This window comes from Ambystoma mexicanum, chromosome 6p (genome assembly GCF_040938575.1).
Source record: "Ambystoma mexicanum isolate Mex_15411 chromosome 6p, UKY_AmexF1_1, whole genome shotgun sequence".
NCBI classification, from domain to species: Eukaryota; Metazoa; Chordata; class Amphibia; order Caudata; family Ambystomatidae; genus Ambystoma; species Ambystoma mexicanum.
Window position 1 is genome coordinate 676,214,870 of NC_090935.1, and position 13,254 is coordinate 676,228,123.

Here is a 13,254-nt window from a genome sequence, read left to right on the forward strand (position 1 = left end):
TCCCTTGTCTTCTCAAGATCTGCATTGTCCCAAGCAGCTTATTCTCCTCTCTGTTGAACCAAGTCTGTATGGCGACTGCTCTGTCTTGTACATACTTCTGTAAGTAGACCGAGACCCTCAGTGCCCGGGAAATCTACTTAACTCGCTAACATATTCCATACTGAACCAGATAAGCCTTGAAATAGCATCAGGATATCTCAAATCGGCCCATATGTTGACAGGGAAGGAGGACTTCTATGGTGATATAATAATGTATATTTAACACTCTTGTCTCTAAATATTACATTACACAATCTTGAGCATCTGCATTTGCAAGATTCTGCGGTTCATGATGTGTGACTCCATCTGTATATTTAATTTGACCCATTTCTTCTCAAAAGCTTGTCTTTTGTACACTCTACAGATTAGTAATCAACACTTCCCACCAGTCCACAATGGGTTCCAATGCTTGAACCCCACCCACCCCCGTTTCGACCAGGAACCTTTATGCAGAATACCTGTTTATGTAATTGTTTTGAAGAATACCAACATGCAACTTTTTGCAGCCACTGATGCACATGTTTACCTTAAGGGTTGTCTTTCCAGGTTGTTTTGGTGACCGTTGAAGCCAGGATTCACTGGTGTTGGGGCTCCACTAGGTTTCCATTTTTTAAGGCAATTGCAGTGCCTTGAAGGAGTGGTGATGGTCAGGGGAAGAACCAGGCATCTTTGAGATTAGTTAGGACTGTGCGTGTGTGAAAGGAGGAGTTACAGTAGTGATAAAAGGCGCTAGATCCCTAGCTGCCTCTATGATTATAGATGCTGGGCACTAGTCCCCTAGTCATCTCGACGGTTTAAGTGAAGTTATTATCTTCTCCACTTCATGGATGGAGACCGGGGCAAATTTGAAAAGATTAGCCTGTTTGTTTGGGTTCTTAAGAGTTTTTTGCGGCAGTAGGTCATTGGGGAATAGGCTGGCTATTTTTGGCTTTGATTTTTTCTTGTAGCATAACGCCTCTTGGATATTTGTGCACCAAGTTTTGTCTTAAATACAAGTGTCAGTTGGGGTGTCAGGAGTTTCGAGTTCTTTTAGGATAGTAAAGAGTTCCTGTGTACTCAAGTTAGCATTGGTTATTCTCTCGTTAAAGGTATCTCTCTTAGTCGAGAGGATCTCTGATTTGTATCTGGCAGCTATTTTTGTGAGTTTATTTGTGTTCTGTTCCGATGGGTTGCTTTTCCAAAAGGATTCTGCAAGCCTTTTTTCATTCCGTGATCACCTGAAAGATCTACATGTAGAATTCAAAGCTAAATTTACATCATTTCATCTAAAAAAAGGTGGGTGGTGCCCTCGTGCTCCAACAAATCGGCTGTCAATGCCCATGAACCTGCAAGAAATATTCAAAAACAACAAACAGTGATGTGTTTGCCAGTCTGACTTCTGACATTACCAAGATGAAGACCAACTGGGTTTTTGATGCTCATCGACACTCAATGTATAACAGTAACCCTTGACTCCCAGTCATGCCCAGTCGCATGCCCAGCCATCCTATCAAATGAAATTGCATAAGACAGTGCTGCATTGTTTTTCCTTCTCTATTGTTAACTGGTACAAATCTTCCAGGTGTGCACCAGCAAATCTCGATGGGTTCCATTTACTTACAGAGTACTTCAAGGATCCATCCTCTCACCCATCATCTGTAAATGTATATGAAGCCATGGTATGGAAATCCATCAGTACTCTGATGCTGCACAACTAAATCTGAAACTGTCCACAAACGATGTCATCCATTCACGCAAATAATGTCCAACTCTCTCCCAAGCCTGTGATTAATGCACCTACTGAAAGATGAATCCTACAAGACCATTAACTCCAGATAAATCCAGGTGCAAAATTGCCATGTACCCGTCCCTTCCTTGGCCTTACTAACAAGCATCCTAAACACTGCCACCAGAATCATTAAGGGACTTTAAAAAGAGCAAATATTTCATTCCCATACTGAGAGACTTGCCCTGGCTGCAACTCCAATCTATCATTGTTGTTACGGCCTGTTGCACCACCTCCAAGGCTATCCAAATGAATGCATCTCCCTAACTGGTTGGAAACATAGTATTTCCAGGGTCCAAATCAGCATAGGAAGCTACAACATTGCTCAACTTGAAATCAGGAAGTCTAAAAAGGAAAATGCAGAAAATAAGCTTCCTAAAACTAAACATCCCAGACTCTGAAATCACACCCCGACTCACACCTCAACGGCAATGAACAGACTAATTTTGCTTCCCAGACTCCTGAGGGCTGCAACATACTCTCTCCCGACTTGTGTATCATTGCCTCAAATGTAAGCCATGTACCCCTAAAAAAGCTAAAACATGTCTACAGTGGTTTGAATCCTTAAGAACAGCATGTCTTGGGTTTAAAAGTGCTGTGTATAAAATAGCACTGCCCTATAAGACAAGCATAATTATCAGGAGGAAAAGGGTTACATTTGAGCTAATTTTCTTACCCACAGTGCAAGCTCATGTGGCTTTGAATCGGAGGTGAACGTCTAGTAAAGGCTCATGGGTGTCACTGTGGTATGTGTGACCAGGCTGAAATGGGTTTTTCTACGTATATGTATACTGTGAAAAAACTTTGGTTGAAAGGACATTATGGTTGTAGTGTAAAATAACAAAACAGCAATCATTCTCTAGACATCGGGGTTCATCATGAGATCAGCAGTTAAAAGTGGCGGTAACAGAATTATCGCCACTATTACCACACTGCTGAATAAGGAGGTGGGGTTAATTCCGCCTGCGGAATTAGCCCCAAAGGAATTACCGGCAGCAAATGCCGGAATTAGCCCTGGTGCTAATTCCACTGGCGGAATTACGGGCAAGAGTGAAAACGTATTTCCGCCGTATTACAAGTCAAAATACTGCCACCAATGGGTAGTAATTCTGCGAAAACACAGTGCAGATACCTACACCTAGAAGGTGGAGATAAATGCATACAGGTGATGGAAAGCAATTCACAAGTGCACCCAATCCACTGTAAAAGATTACAAAAGGCCTGCACCTGACCCAAACACACTTCCCAATATCATGCTGCCACTAGCTGGCTCAAACTGCGACATGTATCTCCTCCTGCTTCACAATGAGCTGCAGAGGCAGGAACATTAGCACAGGGCACAGGGCGCAGAGAGGAGGAGGAGATGGCATGCAAGGTGAGGGCACATTCCCCGGGTCAGGCTCTCACCCTGGACATTAACTGACATCCAGCTGATTACCCAGTACTGGCTTAACAGGGAGACCATTGTAGAGCTACTCGCCCTGATCAATGACAACAAACAAAGCAGGATTAACATCAGAACTGCATTACCGCTGCAGCTGAAGCTTGTGTCGGTCCTACATTTCCTTGCAACTGGCATCTCCAGCACACTGTGGGCATGCTGCATGGCATGTCCTTGCCCACATTTTCATATGTGCTTGTGCAGGTGCTGAAAGCCCTCCGGCGCCATGCCTCCTGGCGCATCTCCCAGCCTCACACCCCGTCACAGATAAATGGCACAAAGGCACATTTTTACGTAGAAGCCCACCTGCCCCATGGTATTGCTGCCCTGGACTGTACCCATTTGTTGTTGGTCACCCAAAGGCATCGGAAGAGCTATACTGCAACAGGAAGCAGTATTGCTCCAAGAATGTCGAGGACACCTGCAATGCTGACCTTGTGATCACACGCTGCTGTGCCAGCTTCTCTGGTTCCACACACAATGCCATGGTCCTGCAGAACAGCACACTGCCTGCATACATGGAGAGCCACAGAGGCAAACAGACATGTATACTGGTGAGTACAAGTGCCATCACACAAACTGATCTTGCAGCACCAGTGAAATGCTATGTGTAGGGGTGTGGGGGCATTACCACAATAGAACACAGCATGCCTTATCAAGGCCCTGTACATGCAGGAATTGTCCTCAAACCCCACATGATGAGGACATGCCACCCTCAGTATACAACGACTCAATACCTGCTGCTGCAGTGCTGTCACACAGTCTGTAGGAGGAGGAAAGGGATGGTCATCTGGTGTGGCAAGAACTAATAGACTATAATTTCTGATCACATTGATAATCGCATGCTGCTCACCTTTGTATATAGCCACGTATTGAATAGATCACATTGACACAATGAGGAATGTCCTAGCTTTGCTACAAGTGAACAAGTATTTGTATTTGTATTTAGTTTATTTGTATAGCCCACCTGGCCCAAAGGCATCTGGGCGCATATCTTAGGTTACATAATGTTACAATGACAAAGTATACACCAAAAAATATTTAATACATAAGTGTGACAAAAGACATCCCGAACATATCCTCTCCACCCACCTCTTCCCTGCCCCCTCCTCAACTCCCATCCCCAACACACCCTCCTCCCCCATCTACACCCTCCCCAACACCCATCCTGAACACACCCTACCACCCACATCCCCTTCACCAATACCCACCGCAAACACACCCTCCCCACCCACCTCCCTCCTCCCCAACACCCATCCCTAACACACCCTCTCCACCCACCACCTCCCTCCCCAACACCCTTGCCCATTCACCTCCCCTGTGCCCGGTCAGAAAAGGCACAATGTAGGGTGTCACTCATTTGCTTGGCCTCTCGCCCTTGCTAGGCAGTTCTCACTGTGGGCTGGCCACATTCCTCATAGAGCAGCGCCATAGGCTGCCAGATGCAGAACCTTCAATGGGGGTTACTTAGGTGGACTGGTCAGACTATGTTTCCAGATGTGCTGGAGGCTCAGGAGAATGCTGGCCTGCATTGACTCAGCGAAGGCCTATATGCCCTCCATGAGCTCTCTCACACTCTGTCTCACAAAGGTCAGGGCGGAAGTTGCCACTGACAATTTACGTCGCTCCCGGTGAAAGAACCTCACAATCCTCTGTGAGATGCCATGAACAGAGTCACGGATTGCATGCAGGTGCTGAACTTGAGTGTTTGCAAGTGTCTCCATGTTCACTTGTCACCGCTCCATCGTGTCCAGCCTCCTACATATGACCTCAGGAGAATGCTGTGCAATTTGTGGTGGGCTTTGAGGAGGGCTGGGAGCTGAAGCAGGGGGACCTGAAGCCCCTGTGACCTCCTCTTGCATCTGTGTCACCCTCAAATTTCAGGTAACACTGGATATGTTCCTGTTCGTCAGGCTCAGGTGATGAGGAGGTGTCATGGGCCAGATGGGGAAGTGAAGGTGCAGCTTAAAGAGCGCTAGTAACAGCATATGGCTCCCCTGACATGACCACAGGTGTCGGCTGTGGAGTGGTGGTTGCAGCTGGTATGGCGCTGGTGGGCCCTGGTGGGCCCTGGTGCTCTGCCTCTGCTCTTACCATTGCTGGGTGGTGCAGGACTGGTGGTTGTTGTTGTCCCACTGTTGGCCCTGCGATGGGAGGTAGATGGGCCTGCATCCTCCTCCAGAGTCCACTGTGAACCTATTGGGTGGACAATGACATGCTGTAGGTCATCATGCATACTTGTACGTTAGTTTGCAAGTCACTCATGCTACATGGTGGAAGGTCATCATACACACATGTGATCTGATGGGCAGGGTTGATTGCAGGCCTCTGCATATGGCTAATGCAAGGTGGTGGAAGTGTCTGCTGAGGGTGTACGCCTCATTTGGCATGGGCCCTTTGCCTGTTGGACTACCAATGTGGCCTGTACATGTGCTTGTGTTTTGGGCTCACTTTGGCACTTGGCCTTTCCCAGCACAGGTGGGTGCTGCTCATAGTTGCATGGGCTCATGTGCTAATTCATAGAACAGTGCACGGGTATGTGCATAGTTGCCCACATTCGTTTGCATACAGATTTGGTGGCATTGCCTTTGGGTGCATTGGCATGTGGTTGCATTTTCCACTGTTTATTGGGTTAATCTATGCTGAAGGATGCATGTATGGGATGGTAACTTGGCCAGTGCATTGTCATGAGAGGGGGGGACATTCATACTCTCTAGCTTTGCTTTGGCTGCTGGCTCCAACCTCGGCACTCTCAAAACCCTCCATCCCCTCCTTGAGGAGGATGCTGGTGGCCTTTTCCTCCCACAGGGACAGGACAAGGGGGTGCACAGTGCCGCCACCTTTGGCAGTAGTCTCCTACTGGGGTTTTTCCAGGACGCTGCAGACCCTATCCTTGAGGTCATTCTAACTTTTTTTGCAGTCCTTGCTGTCCTGTGGCACTCTGCCCTCCCCTGTGACCTTGTCACAGATGCTGGCCAGGTGGTAGCCTTCCTCTGGTCAGCAGATGTATTTTTATACCTAGAGCCATAGAGCTGTTCGGCATGGGCCACTACCTCATCAGTGAGGACCTGCAGATTTGCCTAAATGAATTTTTGTTTCCTGAGCTGCATATCAGGAAGTTTCCCTTTCCCTTTGTCCTGAGACATGTTTTCTCTCCCTTGTGGCTTTGGATGGGAGCTGGAAATGGGGGATTCGGAGTGGATTTGCTTTTTCAAGATGGCCACCACCGTGCTTTCCGTTATAGCGATGATGTTATTTCCGGCATCGATAATTCTGCCGACAGAATTAGTGCAGAATGTATTGGCAGTAACAGTAATTCTGCCAGATGGAATTACCGTTACCGCCAGTGGTGTGTTAGCACACAAGTTGTAATATGGTGCTGATTCTGCCGCACACAACAGCATTTATTTCCTACATATTACTGCCAAACTCATGATAATCCCCATATTTCCTAAAGTAACCATACCTCAGCCAATCGGCTCTTGAAAATAATCTTTAGTCCATTTGGGCTTTGTTTTGGGTAAGCCCTTGAATTGAATTAAAAGTGTGCATGCCCAATCTGGCATAGTGCTGTTTTTAAGCAGCTCATTTTATACCTCCCATCCTTTGTGATGGCATGTGTTTGTCTCCCTGAATGTCAAAGATATTTTGCAAATATACATATCCATAGCATAACTTTAACAAATGTTTTTGCATTGAGCTTTTAGGTGTATGTTATGATGTTAGCTAAATTATCTACTGTGTCCACTTGGTGTTGCCGGTTACCATATCCAGTGTGCACTTGACCTAGGGAGTGGTCTTCTGCTATGCCCAGGAGCAACTCCTGGTTACACTTTGCATCCGCTGGGCATGGCCTATGGCTACAAAGTACCAATGGACCATTCCAAGTTCAAGGCACTTACTAGATAATGATCGTACCTTTGGGCATGCCCACTGGACACGCGGGCATGGAAAATGATCATGCCCTGTGCTCATCCCTGTGTCACATTGTGGCAACTATCCATGGTCTGCATACATGTGATAGAGTATTTCACTTCTCTATGCATAATTAATTTTTCAACCATATTATAACGAGACAATAGCCATTAATCAAATACCCCCCAAACAGAGGTGTTTGAACATTTCTAGTATGCACTCTGAAATGTGCTCAAAACAAACCATTCATAACAAAGTAAAAAACAAGTCACCCCAATATTTTTTATTTTTTGTATTACGCATTTCCTAGGTGCCTATACACCAGAATTGTCTTTCAAAATGCCACAAGGCTAAATGGGAAGGGAAAAGGAGAAAGAATAGCAGTGCCACAGCAGTAAATATACTGTTGTGGTCCTACTAGGTCTTCTGGCATTCGGGCGTGCATGTGAAGTGAAGAGAAGTGCAGGAGATGGGGATGGATGGGGGTGGGGTGGGCAAAGGAATGGAAAAGTGCTGTTAGAGCGTCCGAGATGGAAGTGCCAAGGGGAGCCAAGGAGGAGTGCTAGTGCAGGTGACTCCCAAGGGTGCGATGCAGAGCTGCCAAGCATGGGCCCACTGGTGCTGTGCAGTGGGGACAGGGGGCGGGGCGGTGCTGATATCGACTGGGAAGAAGGCACTGGTATCTGTGAGATTCATGAGGATCAAGCCACCGGTCTCAGTGGCAGTGTGGTGATTAACAGGGAAAGGGAAGAGGTAGAGAAAAGCTGTGTTTTTTTAGCAGTTTCTGGACCTTGAGGAGGTCCGGCTCAAGTCTGAGATGGGTAGGGAGGCTGTTCCAAAGTAAGGCTAGACACACCTACAGGGAAATCAGGTATACTATAGGTATTCAGGGAGCAAACCTGACATATCTTATTAGAAAACAAAGAACAAAAAGGCTCCCGTACCTAATGAAGGTTTGGACACACAGTTGTCTGGCTGATTAGGAATAGTCACACTAGAACATGATTCAGAACAGTGATGCATAGAAGTTCATGAAAAATACAACCTGACTTCATTGCAAAATCTGTTAAAATCTATTTTAATACAAAGCATATAAAGTTAAAAAGCATGTACATAAAATGTAGTAAGTAAAAAACTAACAAAGTGACCAGTGCTTCCAAATAAAGTGCTATGTGCTAGTCACCAAATTGCTAATAAAGTGCATAGTACATAATTGAACTGTATCTCACTTTTGGATATATGGAAGACTCCAAGTTTACATGTACTTATTTACAACATTTGCGTGGAAACTTCAAGAAAAGTCAACCTTTGACTTGTTTTAGTCAACAAAAAAACACACAATACATCAATTGAGACCTATCCTTTTTTGAGTGTCTCACAACACGGTGCTTTGCTTAGACTATACCTAAAGTACACCTTAGCGGTTTAATCCTTATTCAGGTACTTCATGTTAGTATCTGTAGTAGCCCAAAGGGAGGCACCAGCGGAGAAGAGCGTCCTGCCCCCCACTCTCTGCTTGGAGAAGTGTTTGACAGTCAAAGAACTGGAGTTAGAGTAGCAGAGGGCTCTAACAGGGGGAATATTTAGGGAGGGAAAATTGGAGATAGCAGGCTTCAGAAAGCCTTGTGGATGATGTAGAGGGTCTTGAATTTGATCCTTGCAGCCACCAGGAGCCAGTGGGGAGATTTTAGGGCTGGAGATATACAGTCCCTGGGCTTGCGGTCAAGGACTTGCAGCCATATTTTTGGATTAGCTGGAGAGGGCGTAGGGAGTAAAGAGGGAGATTGAGAAAGAGGCTGTTGCAGTAGTCCAGCATAGAGAGGACCAGTACTCTGGAGACATTGCGCATTGAGCTACTGGGCAAGCTAAGGAGGAGGTGGAGCTGGAAGTAGGCCTTATTGGTAAGGCCCATGATGGTGAAGGAGAGAGCAGAGGCAAAGATGACCTTGAGGTTTTTGGCCAGCACATGATGGTGGGGGTACTGGGCCAGAGGGTAGGAAGAAAAGAGGGTGCATGTGGTCCAATGAGAATGATTGTTGTCCTACTGGGAATTAAGACAGAGATTGTTAGTTGCACACCAGGCCTGAATGGTGGACAGACAATTGGGGATGAGAGAGGAGGAAGAGGAGGTAGTAGAGGGAAGCTTGAAGGAAATTTGTGTGCCATCAGCATAGCATTGGAAATGAGGACAGAAGGAGGATATCAGGTGAGCAAGAGGGGTGAGATAGATATTGAAGAGCCACTGCAATAGGATAGAGCCCTGAGGGATGCCCTAGGTGGAGAGTGTGGTGGTGGAGTAGAAAGGGCCCAGTTACAGCTGGGAAGGGCGGTTAGTGAGGAAAGAGGTCAGCCAATCCAGTGCCTGATCAGTGATGCCGAGGGTATCACAGAGTCATTTTATGAGGATAAAATGGTTGACCGTGCCAAAGGCAGAGGAGAGATCAAGGAGAATGAGAACAGCAAGGGAGTTAGAGTCGAGATTTGCGAGCATGGTTTCAGAGATGTTCAAGGGAGCAGTTTCTGTGCCTCTAGATGCCCGGAAACTAGATCAATGCTCTTGAAGGCAACCAGCAAGTTCAGTGTGGAGGGTCAGTTGGGGGAGGACCAGCTTTTCCAAGAGTTTATCTAGGAAGGGGTTAGTGGAGATAGGGCGATAGTTAGCCCGGCAGGAGCGGTCAGCAGACAGCTTTTTTAAGAGAGGGTGCACAAGTGGGTGCTTGAGGAATAGAGGGAAAGAGCCAGTGGTGAAGGAGTGGTTAGAGAAGTCAGCAAGAGCCAGGGCTAGAGAGAATATGTTGTCCTTAATGGTTCTGGAAGAGCAGGAGAGCACCTGTTTGGAGGAGACCTTCATAGAGAAGACAACTTTAGAGACCTCATCCGGTGCAGTGGATTTCGTCTGCAGCAGGAACGTGATGACGCAGCCGGTCCTTACCTCTCATATGACCAGAACTATCCGCCAAGCTCCATAAGAATAGCATCACAAGCACTTCTCAGTATATGCACCTCGGGAGCTGTCAAAGCCAGTTTAGGCTCTTTTGTCGGTAAGTGGAACAAAGAAGGGACACTGGATGAAATACCCTACAAACTGAAAGCATTTAATTGAGAATTTGCATACTTCCTGGAAAAGAGAAAAAACGACTGACTACCTAAAGTCAGATAACCTCCATATGCACTGGACAAAACAAGAGGGTAAATCCAGTGCCGCATGGGATTTATTTATAAATTGCTCTAATAGCAGCCTGACTCCTGAGCCCGGTGGCAAAATAATCAGAGAACATTCTGTTTTGTGTCTCCCGAGTTTCTTGAAGACACGTTGTAATAACCACATGTGTGGCAATTATGGAGATCCACACATCAAGAACCCCTTAGTAATTCGGTTGCTTCAGCCCCGAAGAAAGCGGCATACTAATGATGTTTCACTGAAAGCAGTTGACTGTTTTACATGGGATCAAATTAATCACATTGACTCCAATTAAATTGAAACCGCTGCTAAGGATGGCGATACATCAACCCCTGAGTTGGTTTGGGGTTTGCATTGCCCATTGTGTGAAAGGAGGCGCAAGCAGACCTATTTTTTATCTTGATACCTAGATGACTAATGGATGAAGTAGTGAACTCAACTTTGATCCAAGTTTTTAACAGTTTTTGCTTTGAAAAGTAAATATTAATGATTTTGTTGCCCAATTCCCTGAGCAAGTGCCACAGATAGACAAGTCAAGATTCTTCTGCTATCCCTTTTTCTTAGATAGGCGACTCACCACTGCAGTCTAGGGACATCAGCACCGATGAGGGACAGTACAGCCTTCCTATGAGGGGAAGTCAGTGACTTATTTAAGTATTTGGGTTGTTTGAAAGGATTCTTTCTTTGTTTGTGTTAATAAGACAAGGTGGGTGTTTGAAAGAATCGTGGTACACATCAGGCCTCTTCCCGATTTTTGTAGTCTATTTTAGATAATACCTTTTCTATGTTTGAGCGGCTAACAATATTACTATCTCCTTTACTGCCCAGTGACAATTTGTATCTTTCTGACTTTTCTGTGGATAATGTTGCACATGTTTAGTCCGTGCTTCATTGTGAATTTCTTATCTATGTTCCCCAGTGCGAACTGTCACCTGTCTGGTAGTACTGGCCACATATCTCAGGCCAAAGGTGTATGTCAGGCAATTAATGACATTGTTATTTCCCTCTTCGCGAGTTAAGGGCCTGAAGAGAAGTCGAGGGTGCTTACCAAGATAGAAAGGGGCAATAAGAGTTATTCTAGCCCTGCTAACGCAGGCTGTAACACCAACACAATATAGCTAAGTACCTTCACTACTATTTTTCATGTCCACAACATCATAGACTGTAGAAAACAACATTATCTGGAAAAGTGGAAAAAACTGACCCACTCTTGAAAAATGATTACACTGTGGGAGGTGGCTTTCAAAACAGAGGAAGGACTAAGGATTGACAGGAAGTGGCAAAGGGGAGATACATGTAGTGCCGGGTGCAGAGAGCCAGAGACGCTGACACCACAGGATAGTGCGACCACCCAAGAACAATAGATTACAGAGTCATGTGGAAGAGTGGGAAGCAGGAAACGAAGGAGAAGCCGGGTGGCATGGCAGAAACCTGGTGTGTTACAGAAGGGAAGGGGTAACATTGGCTGTGGAGACAAAAAAGGGCCCTTTAGAAGCACACATTTTTCTTAGGTTGAAGAATGACACATTTTGGGTGATTCCTCTTAAGTAATATCATTTACGATTTTTGTGCTTTAATCTCAGAATCCACTGTTTTGGAATATGTTTGCCATATCAGGATGAATTACCCAAAGAGAGGTCCCCTCTTCAAACTCGTTGTGTGGCAACTATTTGAGTGCAATAGGGTATTCTTAACTGTTGTCTTTGTATATAGGGTGATATATAGCTTCCCATTCCTATGCAACTACCAAACCCTGTAGATTTGTTTTCTGGAATAAACAGTTTCTTCTTCATACTGCTCCGTGGCCTGTACCAATGCTTGCAGCATGGGCAATTTTCCCACAGCAAGGCTGCAAGTCATGTCCTGGATACTGTAGAGGAGGTCCCAGAAATGGCCAGCACTCCAGCCACCCATTTTGAGATACCAAGAGCATACTCGCCAGGATATGTGACATATAAGGAGCAAATAAACCAACAGAGAGCCACAGTGGGGCTCTGTCCAGTACCTTTTAGAAGAGCAATACCTATTGAAGCACCAATAACCATACAACCATGGGCTGCACGGTACCCATTGAGACAACCGTACCAGCAGCTGACGCGAAATGAAGATTACTTACAAATTGTCCCTGAACAGACCCAAAGGTGACGACACAATGGCCCGGTCAGACGTTCAGATGAACGAAATGACAATCAAAAGATAAGACACATAACGACGAAATGTTACAAATAATGATGTAATGGACAAGGAAGAAGAGACGATATTGAAATATAAAGAAACGTAATCGTAAAACAGGATGGAAACATACAACTGGCTAAATGTCTGTAAATAGGCTTGGAACACAAGCAGCTAAGGAAACGGTACTGCTTGCAATGCTTAGTAGAAGTTTAGGGTAGCAAACGCCAACTATATATCTACCTCAAGAAGCACATTATACAAGTGCGACTCCATTTTACAAAAGCAGAATTAAGCCCAGGAGGGTAGAGGACAAACAGGCCAGGATTCATATTCCAGCACAAAGCCAGACGAAAGAGAAGAATCGAAACTCAGTAAGAAGCAGCTCATGCCTGAGAATTCGAGGTCAACTCCAGGAAGGGAAGAGAGCGGCAACTCCGGAGAAACGAAACCTAAGAGCATAGCAGCCAGCCAGTGAAGGTCGAGATAAAGAGGCCCAGCCAGGTGGCAAGGCTAAAGGAAGAATCAAATACACAAATAGAGGGAGAATGAATCAGATTTACGGTGAACAGACACATGACCAGCCAAGCACAAAGAGGTACCCACGTCTGATGTCATCCAAACCCAGAGGATGCCATAACTTCTCCTGACAAGAAGCTACAGTTTCGAGGCCATCCTCTGCCAACTAATTGACACATAGCCCTAAGTGCTGATTGATGGAAGGGAGGCAGGGTGAATCTT

The 13,254-nt window shown here is 45.7% G+C and overlaps 1 protein-coding gene across 1 annotated transcript in view; it reads left to right on the forward strand.

Annotated features, from left to right (window-relative positions):
* The window catches only part of LOC138511719 (V-type proton ATPase subunit S1-like protein), a 285,518-nt gene that overhangs the window by 211,569 nt on the left and 60,695 nt on the right, over positions 1-13,254 (forward strand). The window lies entirely within an intron of this gene.